This window comes from Babylonia areolata, chromosome 16 (genome assembly GCF_041734735.1).
Source record: "Babylonia areolata isolate BAREFJ2019XMU chromosome 16, ASM4173473v1, whole genome shotgun sequence".
NCBI classification, from domain to species: Eukaryota; Metazoa; Mollusca; class Gastropoda; order Neogastropoda; family Buccinidae; genus Babylonia; species Babylonia areolata.
In genome coordinates, this window is record NC_134891.1 from 12,540,537 (window position 1) to 12,555,568 (window position 15,032).

The 15,032-nt window shown below is 41.5% G+C and overlaps 1 protein-coding gene across 13 annotated transcripts in view; it reads left to right on the plus strand.

The window, feature by feature from the left end:
• LOC143291160 (transmembrane and coiled-coil domains protein 2-like) overlaps positions 1-15,032 on the plus strand; it is a 218,752-nt gene that overhangs the window by 184,326 nt on the left and 19,394 nt on the right. The window lies entirely within an intron of this gene.

The window sequence follows — 15,032 nt, forward strand, 5'->3', positions numbered from 1 at the left end:
CAGCTCTTCATTTGATGCAAAAAGTAAATGAGGAGCATCATCACAGTATCACACAGAATTTACAGTTTGTTAGACAGTTCCATTCTGTGTAACAGATGTAGTAGTAGTAGGCCTCCTTCGGTCATGGCTGACCATGGATAGAGTATATCCTACCTAATGTAAAATTGGGCTGTCTGCTTGGACCAAGCAGCGTCGCCTGTGACTGTAGAGACCGATGCGAGAGAGACAGTCTCTGTCGCAGCGATCACATGTGAAAGCTGATGCTGGTCTGTCAGCTGCCGTCCCTTTTTATGCGAGCTCGCTTTTCTGCTGCAGCAGCTGACAGTTTGACCTCACAAATCCGTAGCTGATTCTGTTACCAGTGCTACGGATTGGTAACAGATGTAGTCATTTGACAAAGCAGTGAAGATATTCAGTGGTATGTGATTGTTCAACATTATCAGTACATACAGTGACTGAGGGGAGTGTGCAAGCATGGTTGGGTGTGCATGTTTGTGTTAGCCATTCAGTGTGTGTGTGCATGTGTGTATATCCATGTGTGTCCGTGTGCATTAGTATGTCTGCATATATGTTTGTTAGTATAGTTGTTGGTCATATATGATTGCATATCATGCAGTTCATAAAAAGTAAATATAACAGCATTGTCAGATTATTGGATATTATGTGTAAGCAATCAGCTTTAAAGATTCAAAAATAGATTGTGTGTGTGTGTGTGTGTGTGTGTGTGTGTGTGTGTGTGTGAATCATTTCTGAAGTATGATTAATCAGTGTATCATTGTTGCAATAAGTAAATCACCATGCACATCAGTCATCTGTCAGGACACATCCAGCCTAAGTGCTTTGAGACAAGGCTGAAGTGGAGTCAGTAAGATATACACATCTTTTCTTCCAAACTATTATTGAATCCATGGTGTTTTTGTTTATTGTCCAAGTGAAGTCAATGAAGAAGAAAAAAAGAAACCCAATCCTAGAAATTCAAAAGAGCAGTCAAGTCAATGACACGACATGCTTTCAGTTCAGTCATATTCAGCAGCATGTTACTAACGTCAGTTTTTTTGTTCATGCAAATATGTGTGCTGTTTGGTTGTCAGAATAATTTATGTGTTTCTAAATGAAATGTGCATGTCACTAAACCATGACTAAGCCCTTCATCAGTAGTCTTGACATCAAGTAGTGCAAGGAAATTGCTCCAAGATCTTGAAGAAGCAGGGGTTCAGAGTTGCTTGCATATACAACAAGACAGGCTATCATCAGTGGACTTGTACATCCCAAATTCGGCAGAACAATTTCATTGAAAAAAAAATTTAAACAAATTTTTTTTTAATGACTTGAAAATCGTCTTCACAGTATATTTTTTAAAAACTGTTTTATTTGTTGCGAGTGAGGTTACCACAGTTGTGTCTTTGGACGGCAGTTTTTCACATGCCACTGGACAGATCTGAGTGTGTGCTTGGAGCAGTGGATGCATGATTTCCAACTGAGCCATACACACTGCTACCAAATGAGATCAGCAGACCTGATGACCTCTTGAGATCAACCATTATACCAGTGGAGATGCTTTGAGGAATGAAATTTATTTTTGAAAAAGATATAATCAGTTCATATTTCATCATTAAGTGTTGTTTTTTTGTGTTTTTTTTATGGTGACTGCATAGTCATGTCTCAAGTAAAAGATTTGTCTGGAAATTATGGATTGTTGTTTTTTTTCTTTCTGGTGACCAGGAATGCCATTGAACACACACACACACACACACACACACACACACACACACACACACAAAACATGCTTGTCCATATTGTTTGATCATTAGTATGCACCCACATGCTGATGCTTTTGGTCGATAGTCGTGTGGCACACAAGTGAAAATGGGTTGTAGTGCAGGAGTAGCTTTGTCCCTTGTTGTTTTGTGTTTGAGTGTCTGTTTTAGCCCCCTCTGGCCCCCCTCCTTGTCTGTTTTAGCCCCCTCTGGCCCCCCTCCTTGTCTGTTTTAGCCCCCTCTGGCCCCCCTCCAGCCCTTCCTCGCACCTTTTTTAAACCCCAGTCATTAAAAAAACAGAAGTAAAAGAAACAGGAAGCATGATGTGTCTGTCTTGCAGTCATAGATCATTTTCTGTTTCCACCGCTGCTTGCATTTCAGGGATGTTGGCGCTAACATATTTGACGGCCTTTCAGGCTTTTCCGGGTGAGAACTGTCTGAACAATGATTTGTTTGTTTGTTTTTCTTTTGTTTCTTTGCAGTTTGTTTGACACAGTTGCTAATTTTTTTTTTCTTCTGTTGATTGATTTGTTTTGATTTTTGTTTGGTTTCTCATTTTCTGATAATCTTTTACCATGCTAGGTATTTAGCCACACGCTAGATGTTTTTCTTAAAGCGATAAGGAAATCTGCTTGCTAGAAGTCTGTTAGGCACACTCAAGTCATTACCTGCTTGTTTGTGTATGTGTGTGTTTTTTGTTGTTTATTTTTTTGTTTGTATTTTTTTTCCATTGTGTAAGATTGAGCAACGCTGATTTACAAATTGTTTTTGATGATATATTTTCAGACTCTCTTTCCCAACACCAACAACACAGTATTACACCTGAATTATTCACCCCCCACCCCCAACCCCTCCCCCATAACTTCAGGAGCAGTTGGAAGCAGATAAAAGAAAGAAAAAAAGAAGGAAAAAAATCAACAATATGACTGATGAGATAAACAAATGAGTGCAGGCCAAACCAGCTATCTGACAGAAATATGAAAAAAAAGAACCTAAAAAAGTTGTCTCAATGACATGTTATTTCAGGCTGACAGACAGTGAGGAGAAAAGAACTACAGGCCATGGCCAGTGACCAGACTGTCCAACTGAAGGACACAGAAAACATACAGAAAGAAACTTGGATTGGAAAACTTAGAGAAAAAACCCTTGGAACTCGGATTCGAAAATTTAGAGAAAGAATCTTTGATGGGAAAGAAATGTGGATGGGAAAAAAAATAGAGGTACTTGGATGGGAAAGTAATGTGGATGGAAAAAAAATAGAGAAACTTGGATGGGAAAGAAACGTGGATGGAAAAAAAATAGAGAAACTTGGATGGGAAAGAAACATGGATGGAAAAAAAATAGAGAAACTTGGATGGGAAAGAAACGTGGATGGAAAAAAAATACAGGAACTTGGATGGGAAAGAAACGTGGATAGAAAAAAATAGAGAAACTTGGATGGGAAAGAAACATGGATGAAAAAAATAGAGAAACTTGGATGGGAAAGAAACATGGAAAAAAAAATAGAGGTACTTGGATGGGAAAGAAACATGGAAAAAAATAGAGGTACTTGGATGGGAAAGAAACATGGAAAAAAAAAAGAGAGGTACTTGGATGGGAAAGAAACGTGGATGGGAAAAAAAATAGAGGTACTTGGATGGGAAAGTAATGTGGATGGGAAAAAAATTAGAGAAAGAAGCTTGGATGGGAAAACTTACAGAAAAAATTTGGATGGGATGGGAGCAAATGAACTCGCACTCACTGTTTATAAAAAGAAAAAGTTCAGACTTTGGGGATGCTGAGAGAAATGAAACAGTTCAGACTTTGGGGATGCTGAGAGAAATGAAACAGCTGAAGGATATGTGGATGGGGTTAGAGTGAATGGCCATGAAAGGAAGTCAGGGTGTGTGGAGGAAGGGGTCAGGTGCTGTAGATGGACTCCCTGCTCCAGTGTGGCATAGTATTTGGGGCGAAAAAAAGTAAGGGAAGAGGACGAATAGGGTTTAGGGAAATTTACCGGAAACTTCCCAGAAAAAAAAGAAGAAAAAGTTTTGGAGTTGAATGAAATTGGTCTGTAAAATATCACCTAAAACATCCCAGCCTTAAAAGAAAAAAGAAAGGTTTGGAGTTGAATGAAATGGGTTTTGGAAATTCATCTAAAATATTCCAGCCTCAAAAAAAAAAAAAAAAAAATTGTTTAAAGAAATAATGAATCAGTTTTGGAGTTGAATGAAATGGGTTTTGGAAATTCACGAAAAATATCCCAGCTTTAAAAAAAACACACAAAAAAGTTATGGCAGTGACTGAACGTGGTTTGGGGAAATGAAGCAGAAACCTCCCAGCAGAAGTGCTGGTACTGATTAGACTGAAGTGGACCATGCTGCACAACCTAAAACAACATCATTTTTTGTGCAGTTCACAGGCACATACACATACTCCATCTGTATCTCTCAAAACTGGCACACACCTGAGCACATGCACATTGATTTGCACCAGTAATGCGCAGCACCTGAACCACACGTGTGCTCATTTTTTTCTTTTCTTCACTCTCTGAATCTCTTCTACCTTTCCTCTTCTCTCTGTGTGTTCTGCAGTAGAAGCTTTTTACCTTTTTTTTTTTTTTTTTTTTTTTAAAGATGGTCAGTGAAACTACAAACTGAGCCAGTCTGAATATACTGGCATGTTCAAGCAGTTAGTCGCTTTAACAGGTGTGCTGTCTAGATTTGTCTCAATTACTGTCTAGTTTTTCCTTTGAGGTTTTGAAAATCATATGCTAGGTGTTTTCCTGAAGGAAGGTGTTGCTTGAAAAACAAACAAATAGTATTCTGGTACTCTTGTCTTCCAGAAAGAACTTTGAATGAGCAGTGAGCAGCAGTAATGCTTCATCAGAAAATGCCCGTGTTCTTAAATTGAAAACACTTTTTTTAAAGAAACACAGCAGTCAAGCAGAACAACACAAAGTAACTAACATTTGTCTGCTGAATGTTAAGTTAAATAATCTTCAGCGAAATCTGTACATTTTGTTTGTTTTGTTGTAATGTCTGTGGGTTTTTTTTTTTTAACAGGATATCATTTCAAGAGTATTCCAGTACACAGGAGGTGAAAACAGTACTGATGTCAGAGGAAGTTGTGATAAGGAATCAGATGAGAGAAGTGCATAAAACAGCTGAGCTAAAACGAAACTGAAAAACTTCATTAGATCCTAATCTTTTTTTTTCTTTCTGTTATTACATTCTTTTAAGATTTCATGCAATATCTTATATGATAATGTTGATATGGTGTGCAAAGTGTCACTCAGTCACAGGATGTTTTTATTCATTTATTTATCTATGTTTATTTTACTTTCATTAAAATAGAAAGCACTTGATCTTGTAGAACATCATTAGCTGTGCTAAGTTAGATACAGCTCTGTTTTCATAGGAAAGATGAAAGAAATCTAAAATGCACACATCATCTGTGATGCGATTATATTTTGACAGTCATGGCCACTGACGAAGTATCATGTCCATGCTATGCTTTGCTGGAAAGATGCCAGAAATTGTATGAACCCTCATCGTTATCGGGATGATATGATATACAGACATATGCAGGGAAGGTGTTAGTGATTCTTCTTCTTCAAAGTTCAAAGAAGTATTGCAGTAAAATGGATTGCCAGGAAGAATGCCAGCTGTCTCAAAAGCCATGATTGTTCTCTTCATAGCTCACAATCAAAATAAAATATATCCATTTAATGTTTTCTTATAAAAGATGCAAATAATCTGGAATATCTTGTGGTTCCCTTTATTGTTCACAATTCCAAGTTGTTCTCTTCTTAGTTTTGTTAGGATGATGCAAGAAATCTTGTATACTTTGAATGCTCTCTCTCTCTCTCTCTCTCTCTCTCTCTCTCTCTCTCTCTCTCTCTCTCTCTCTCTCTCTCTCTCTCTCTCATTCACAATTAAAGCAGCATTTCCATCCAAATAATGTCTGGTTAAGAAACATTTAAAGAAATTGTCTGGGAAAGTGTCAGAAATGTGATTGTTCTCTTGGCAGAAAAAGGCTAGTATACTTTTGGTAGGTGACAATGAAAAGTAGTTAGCATTCCTCATGGCCTAGAAGTACTATAGAGGGCATTCTCCATGGCCTAGAAGTGCTATGGACAGTTAGCATTCTTCATGGTCTAGAAGTACAATAGATATTATAATTTTTCATGGCCTAGAAGTGAGCTATAGATAGCATTCTTCATAGCCTAGAAGTGATATGGACAAAAAGCATTCTTCATGGTCTAGAAGTACAGTAGATATCAGCATTCATCATTGGCAAGAAGTGCTGTGGACAGTAAGCATTCTTCATTGTCTGGAAGTGCTATGGACAATAAGCATTCTTCATGGTCTAGAAGTACAATAGATATCAGCATTCTTCATGGCCTAGAAGTGCTATAGATAGCATTCACCATTACCCAGAAGTTTATGGACAGTCAGCATTCTCTGTGGCCTACAAATGCTATGGATAGTTAGCATTCTCCATTACATAGAAGTGCTATCAATAGCATTCTCCATTGCCTAGAAGTTCCATGGTCAGTTGGCATTCTCCATGGCCTAGAAGTGCTATAGATAGTTAGCATTGTCCCTGAGTGCTGTAGCGTGTGCCTGTGACAGGCCGTGTGTCCACTGCTGACCTCATCAGATGTCTGTTCCAGGGGGGTAGTCGGCAACATAAAGGGGGCCAGAGAGTGAGTTGCCGTGTTCAGTGACCGCCGTGTGTGGGTGTCGGCCGTGTCGTGTGACGTTGTCGGTGCATGTCGTTGTTGCCTGTGCCGTCAGTGCCCACTGTGACTGTTGTTGTGGCTGTTAACACATGTGTGTCCCAGTCCTGATGCCGTGTGTCCCAGTCCTGATGCCGTGTCACTGTAGGGGTGGAAGGCAGTGTGTGCAGTCAGTCTGCCTGCACTGACTGTGTGATGTAACTGCACTGCTGGCTTAGAGTTTTGGTCCCCGTGCCCTGTAGTGGTGGTCAGACATCCGTGTGATGGTTGGTGTCCAGTAGTGTGTGTGGTGGTTGAGTCCCACACCTTGCCACAAGCTGTGTAGTCAGTGACCCTCATGTGCCACATGTCCACTGTAGATGTTGACCTCTTGACCTCTTTCCGTTTCCATCCTCACACTCTTCTTCCTCTTGTTGTCTCACTGTGAACCCTAGCTTTCAACATACTGCTTTATAATGACAGGCATTCATCCTCTTAGATCTTGAGGCAGAACTTTCATGGTACTGGTATTAGTTTGTTCAGGACTGTCTTTTGAAGGGCTGTGTATTAGAGTGGTTTCCAGATGAAACAAAGGGGATGGGGAAAGTTATTTATGATCAAGATTTTTTTTCTTTGTATTTATTACAAGTTATTTACGATCAAGATTTTTTTTCTTTGTATTTATTACGTGTCATGAAACACCAGCAGTTTCAAAAACTCATTTGCAACATAGTCAGGCACACATAGTCCCTTTTCTCAGCTGTTTTTATTGCCTGTGTGAAAGTTGAATGAATGTCCATGAACTGACTGAATTTGTGATGAGTGTGACAATGGAAGTCAGGTATGTGATGTCACACATGTTCAGATTCTCACTCATATTTACAGTGTGTGCTTTATCAGAATGCATAAAGCAGGCCACAGTTGCATCAGCAGGAAGGACAGTCAGAAGACGTGGAGGCTGGTCAAGACAAGTTGCTGAATTAACAGGCAGGAGGGAGAGGGTGGGGGTACATCTTACCACATTCACCTGTGACTGATGGAGAAAACAAGTCAAACATCATTAAAGTGTGCAGTTTTGCGATGACCTTTAAATGTTAGACCAAATGATAGCTGTAAAACAAGTTACTTTGTTTACATGTTTCATTTGGTCTGTGAACTGAATCTGAGAACTTCAGTTCACGTTGATTCAGAGTGAAAACAAGGGCCACATGTCCTGAGTTTACCAATCATAATTGACTGGACAAATAATCTTGCATTCTCATGTACTTTTGGGGGATTCTGACTGCGTTTCTTACTTTGTACTCTTAAAGGTGTTGTGGCTTTGGACTTTATGATCCAGTGATCAGAGTTGGAGGCCTTGTTTCTGCATGGCGTTGTGTCCTTGGGGAAGGCACTTTACTCAGATTTTTCTCAGATGGTAACGAGTACGGGGAGGTTAAAAGTGGTGGAAGAAAAGAATTGGGCTCTGCCTTGTTATGCCGAGTCATTGACAGAGTGAAGAATGCACTGTCCCTCCATCCGTCAAAGGCTGTGGGACCTCTGACTTTGAAGCTTGAAGTGTGTGCTGAGGGGTGTGCAGCACTGAAGGGTGATGGGTTCAATGCTGTGCTTCACCCTGTGTCACACTGCTCTTCTCTCTTCTCTCTCTCTCTCTCTCTCTCTCTCTCTCTCTCTATCTCTCTCTCTCCAGGAAACTGGCTTTCTGTACAGGGTACTGATGATATGTGTTGACACTTCTGCTTTTCTGCTTCTTTCTACACATCTCCACAAAACATATTACTTATTTTTAAGTTCTTGTCATTATCTTCCAGGAAAGTTATTTTTACTTGGGCAAAATAATAATAATAATAATAATAATGGATACTTATATAGCACACTATCCAGAAATCTGCTCTAGGTGCTTTACAAAAACGCTTTTGATAACATAAAACATTATATCTATGTTACATACACACACCAAAATGTGACCACACACACACACACACACAAGCACGCACGCACGCACACACACACACACACTGCATACATACATTTTAACATGCATGAGTATCTAACAGCTACCCTAACACATACGCACACATAGGCAGGCACAAACTTACATAAACACACGCACACACAATACACATTCATATACATGCATGTAGTTGTGGACCTGCCACAATTGAACTTATTGCTGAGGGAAAAGGTGAGTTTTGAGACGAGATTTAAAAGATGCGAGGGAATCAGAATGATGGAGGTTATCAGGGAGCTTGTTCCACGTCTTTGGCGATTGAAAAGAAAACGATCAGGGGAAATGACTGCTGTGGCTGCTAGAACTTGAAATTATCAGCTTCTAAGATAGCTCCATAAAATGCTTAATGATTATTTATATGTATGTATATGTAATTTGTTGGTCATGTTTTGAAGAAGATGACCAGGTTCCATGGTGTGGTGTTGTTTGTTTGGGGAAAAGTGAGGACTGACAGGGTGTGTTAAGTGATGGACAGTTCATTTTTTGGGTGTACAGAAATGGTCCGAGTTTCTGTGTCATGGTTGGCATGCTTCCTCTGTTTTAGATGATCCTGATGTTCCTGAAGGTTTTTGTACTGGTCCCCACCCTGCAAGTTCTGTTAAAACTGGCTGTGTGCATGTGCACATATGTGTGCATACCTGATGTCATAGACCCATGTTTAGGTGTGTGGGAGAGATGAGACAGAACCTGCTGTAACCAATATTTTCAAGCTGTGTTGTTGTCATGGCTGTTATAACGTTACTGTGGTATCCCTGACACAGCTGATGAGAAAGCCCTGTGCAGAACACAGCCACTCCCAGACACAGTGTGTGGCAGTCTCCTCTCTGGCAGTCCACAGTGTGTCTGTTGTCTACATACCTGACAGCAGACCTCATAGACTGTTGAGCTCAGGTGTTGTACTGGGAGAAAACCAGCGTGTTAAGCCTGCATTGTGAAGAATGCTGTCACACATGTTTTGTGTGGGGTTTTAACATCTTCAAACACACGCCCCTCTCAGACAAGAGCACATGGTTTGGCCTTGGCTGCTTCATACAGACCCCTGTCCCAGAACGGTGCAGGCAGTGTTGTTGGGGTGGAAGGGAAGGGTGGGGGGATGTTTGAAACAAGGGAAGCAAACATGTGTATTAGTTTTGCCAGAGGTCAAGAGGCCTGTGCAGCTGTCAGTGTGTGTGTGTGTGTGCGTGCGTGCGTGCGTGTGTGTGTGTGCGTGCGTGCATGCATGCATGCGTGTGTGTGTGTGAATCAGAATATTTTATTGTCTTATCAAATATTCTGCAATATGGCAATCTTATTGTCACCAGTATTGATTTTTTTTGGTTACTTTCCTCATTGTTTTCTTCTTGCTTCTCAGTGTTGTTTTCTCACATGACGTAATAATTGATTATCTTTCTCATATTTTGTTAACCCATTTTCTCAACCAATAAATAAATGATAAGGGCTTGTGCAGAACTTATGAGAAAGTTTTTGTGCAGTTTTTGATCACATAATATATCAAAGCATAGTTCTTCTCTGTCCTAGTTGGATGTAGGATTATGAAAAGTGAAGAGAAAGTTGTGTGCAGTAATGATTTGTAGCAGACCTCACCCCTGCTTGTGATGACCACAAGTGATGGAATAGCTTTCTGATGAACCAGGCAGATTAGTTTTACCTTGGTGTTTGTATTATCTGCTGTTAGTTCATGGAGAGACAGAAGTAAAGGCAGTGTGTGTGTTTGTCAGTGTGCACATGTTTATAGGTGTATGTGTGTGCGCATGCATGTTTAGATGTGTGTGTGTTTGTGTGTGTGTGTGTGAAGGATCAGGAGTGACAAGACCACCTTCACCACCACTATTCATCCCACCCCTCAAAAAGGACTGTTGTGGAAGTTGTGTTTTGTTTGGTCCATATCTTAATCAGCCAGCGTTGTGTTTTGTTTGGCCCATATCTCAATCAGCCAGCGTTGTGTTTTGTTTGGTCCATATCTTAATCAGCCAGCGTTGTGTTTTGTTTGGCCCATATCTCAATCAGCCAGCGTTGTGTTTTGTTTGGCCCATATCTCAATCAGCCAGCGTTGTGTTTTGTTTGGTCCATATCTTAATCAGCCAGCGTTGTGTTTTGTTTGGTCCATATCTTAATCAGCCAGCGTTGTGTTTTGTTTGGCCCATATCTCAATCAGCCAGCGTTGTGTTTTGTTTGGTCCATATCTTAATCAGCCAGCGTTGTGTTTTGTTTGGCCCATATCTCAATCAAGATCAAGATGGTTCTGTCAGTGAAGAGTGTTGAAGACCTTGTTCCAGCATGCCATGTCCTTGGGAAAGGCACTTCACTCACGGTTTTCCTCACTCCATCTGTTGGGCGAATTTAAAGTGGTGGAAGGTGATGATCGAGCCCCTTCCTTCCAGTGCTGAGCACTGAGCTGTGGATGCAATCAACATAAATCCACTTCCTGGATGGCCATAAAGTCTGTGGGACCTTAAACCCCCAACCTTTTTTTTGTCAATCATAAAATGTCACTATGTTCCAAATGGGAGAGCAGAGATGCCATATGCCAGCTGTGCCACTCAAAATGAGGCCATGTTTTGAATGGGAGAACAGTGATGGGGGTCGCACTGTCTTGGAGAAAAAAGTAGCTTTAGTTGTGCTTGGCTGCATCCCTGGACAAAGCATTATATCTGCCTTGTTTGTTAGTTACTCACAAGCAGTATGTCGAATTCACTGGGGAAGTTCTGAAAGCCATAATTTATGAGTTCTTAACCGTCCCCATTGGCACACGACAGTGAAAAAAGTACAGTGTTCATTCTGTCTCTTTCTACGTGTGTGTGTGTGTGTGTGTGTGTGTGTGAAGGGGGAGGGGAAGGGGGTGAACAGTGGGAGTTTGATCACAACAGTCAGTATTTGTTTTAAAGCGTGCATATTGTGAGTGGGAGAAGTGAGTGATGGGGATGTACAGAGAGTGTGGCTGACAGTGTCTCATGGTGTCTTATTGACTGTCGTAATGCTGACAGACAGTGTCTCATGGTGTCATATTGACTGTCGTAATGCTGACTGACAGTGTCTCATGGTGTCATATTGACTGTCGTAATGCTGACTGACAGTGTCTCATCGTGTCTTATTGACTGTCGTAATGCTGACTGTCAGTGTTTCATGGTGTTTTATTGACTGTCGTAATGCTGACTGACAGTGTTTCATCGTGTCTTATTGACTGTTGTAATGCTGACTGACAGTGTCTCATCGTGTCTTATTGACTGTCGTAATGCTAACTGTCAGTGTCTCGTAGTGTCTTATTGACTGTCGTAATGCTAACTGTCAGTGTCTCGTGGTGTCTTATTGACTGTCGTAATGCTGACTGTCAGTGTCTCGTGGTGTCTTATTGACTGTCGTAATGCCGACTGTCAGTGTTTCATGGTGTCTTATTGACTGTCGTAATGCTGACTGTCAGTGTCTCGTGGTGTCTTATTGACTGTCGTAATGCTAACTGTCAGTGTCTCGTGGTGTCTTATTGACTGTCGTAATGCTGACTGTCAGTGTCTCGTGGTGTCTTATTGACTGTCGTAATGCTAACTGTCAGTGTCTCGTGGTGTCTTATTGACTGTCGTAATGCCGACTGTCAGTGTTTCATGGTGTCTTATTGACTGTCATAATGCTGACTGTCAGTGTCTCGTGGTGTCTTATTGACTGTCGTAATGCTGACTGTCAGTGTCTCGTGGTGTCTTATTGACTGTCGTAATGCTGACTGACAGTGTCTCATCGTGTCTTATTGACTGTCGTAATGCTGACTGACAGTGTCTCATCGTGTCTTATTGACTGTTGTAATGCTGACTGACAGTGTCTCATGGTGTCATATTGACTGTCGTAATGCTGACTGACAGTGTCTCATCGTGTCTTATTGACTGTCGTAATGCTGACTGACAGTGTCTCATCGTGTCTTATTGACTGTCGTGATGCTGACTGACAGTGTCTCATCGTGTCTTATTGACTGTCGTAATGCTGACTGACAGTGTCTCATCGTGTCTTATTGACTGTCATAATGCTGACTGACAGTGTCTCATCGTGTCTTATTGACTGTCGTAATGCTGACTGTCAGTGTCTCATCGTGTCTTATCGACTGTCGTAATGCTAACTGTCAGTGTCTCATCGTGTCTTATCGACTGTCGTAATGCTAACTGTCAGTGTCTCATCGTGTCTTATTGACTGTCGTAATGCTGACTGACAGTGTCTCTTGGTGTCTTATTGACTGTCATAATGCTGACTGACAGTGTCTCTTGGTGTCTTATTGACTGTTGTAATGCTGACTGCGTAATGTTTACTGTAGAGGTTGTATTGTTGAGCAGGTATTGTTGACTGTGTAGTACTATTTTTGACTGTGATATACTGAATGTGTATTGTTGACTGTGTAATCTTTACAGTGTAATATTGACTGTGTAATATTGATTGTGTGCTCTTGACAGTGTGATATTGACTGTGTAATGTTGACTGTGTAATCTTGTCAGTGTAATGTTGATACTGTAATGTTGACAGGGTAATGTAATTTTGACTTTGTAAAGATGACTTTACAAAGTTGACTGTGTAATGTTGACAGCGAAATACTGATTATGATGTTGATTGTGAAATGTTGACTTTTGACTGTGTAATGTTGACAGCGTAATGTTGACAGTGTCATTATAATGTGTTGACAATGTAATGTTGACTGTGAACTGTTGACTGTGTGAGGAGACAACCCACCATGCCTTTGAACAGTGTGACCTGTGATGGTGATGTTTATCTCTGCAGGCTGCTCTGTCTGTTGTCAGCTGTTGCTGCTGTTCAGGCTGCTCTGTCTGTTGTCAGCTGTTGCTGCTGTTCAGGCTGCTCTGTCTGTTGTCAGCTGTTGCTGCTGTTCAGGCTGCTCTGTCTGTTGTCAGCTGTTGCTGCTGTTCAGGCTGCTCTGTCTGTTGTCAGCTGTTGCTGCTGTTCAGGCTGCTGTGTCTGTTGTCAGCTGTTGCTGCTGTTCAGGCTGCTGTGTCTGTTGTCAGCTGTTGCTGCTGTTCAGGCTGCTCTGTCTGTTGTCAGCTGTTGCTGCTGTTCAGGCTGCTCTGTCTGTTGTCAGCTGTTGCTGCTGTTCAGGCTGCTCTGTCTGTTGTCAGCTGTTGCTGCTGTTCAGGCTGCTGTGTCTGTTGTCAGCTGTTGCTGCTGTTCAGGCTGCTGTGTCTGTTGTCAGCTGTTGCTGCTGTTCAGGCTGCTCTGTCTGTTGTCAGCTGTTGCTGCTGTTCAGGCTGCTCTGTCTGTTGTCAGCTGTTGCTGCTGTTCAGGCTGCTGTGTCTGTTGTCAGCTGTTGCTGCTGTGCAGGCTGCTGTCTGTTGTCAGCTGTTGCTGCTGTTCAGGCTGCTGTGTCTGTTGTCAGCTGTTGCTGCTGTTCAGGCTGCTGTGTCTGTTGTCAGCTGTTGCTGCTGTTCAGGCTGCTCTGTCTGTTGTCAGCTGTTGCTGCTGTGCAGGCTGCTGTCTGTTGTCAGCTGTTGCTGCTGTGCAGGCTGCTCTGTCTGTTGTCAGCTGTTGCTGCTGTGCAGGCTGCTCTGTCTGTTGTCAGCTGTTGCTGCTCTGTGCCAGTCTGTGTCTGCCCTTTCTGTTCCTGTCTGTGGTCCCTGGCCTTTCACTTCAACACTTCCTTGAAAGCAGGGAGATTTTCTTCTTCTTTTTTTTCCTCTCTCTTATTTTTCTGGCTCCATTATCCCCCATTCCACTCATTGCGAGTCCCCCATACACAGCCACACCTGGGTTTGTCTGCTGGAATCAGCACTGGCAGTGTTAGGTCACCAGTTGAAAGTAGTCTCCCCCGAAAACAGAGTATGGCTGCCTATATGGCTGGGTAAAAACAGTCATATATGTAAAAGCCCACTCATGTACATACGAGTGAATGCAGCCCATGAACGAAAAAGAAGAAAGTAGTCTTCAGTCACTGGTTTAGGATCAATTCAGTGTGGGCAGTAACACCCGTCTGCGTTGCCTGCGTGGATGAAACTTCAGTGAGAACATAATACAGACTTTGCTGGTTGAAACTGGACTGAAGGTTTCAGATGGGCTTTCACCTAGAATTTGAAGGAAAAAAATGTAAGAAATGTCCAGGTGTTAAGGAAATTGAAACAATGTTGACTTGGACAGGAAATTGTCAGTCCCTAGGTCAAAGCAATGAAGAAGTACACTTTTTTGTGTGATCAGAAGATTGTTTTCCACCTGTTGCCTCTCAGGTTCTTGGGTAACTTTCGGAGAGTACAGCCAATAAATATTCGCATTTTCAGTCTTACGCAGAGCAGCTGGTAAGTACACGAAACCTGATCTAAAGAGGTCTGATTTAGAAAACGGCTAAAGTCTGTTGTGTCATTTTTCCTCCTGTAGTCTTATATCAGCAAAAATTGGAGTTTTCAAAAATCATCGCAGTGTTCTCAACAAACATTTGAACTAAACTGAACTGAATTAAAAACTAGCTGAAGTCTTCAGATTTGTCTGTACAAAAATGAAAAAAGATGCTGATTTGAAACAAAGTGAAAATAGAGGTGAAGTGTAACACTTTCCCTATTGTAATTGTTGTTCATTATTTGTCTCTTGCTCT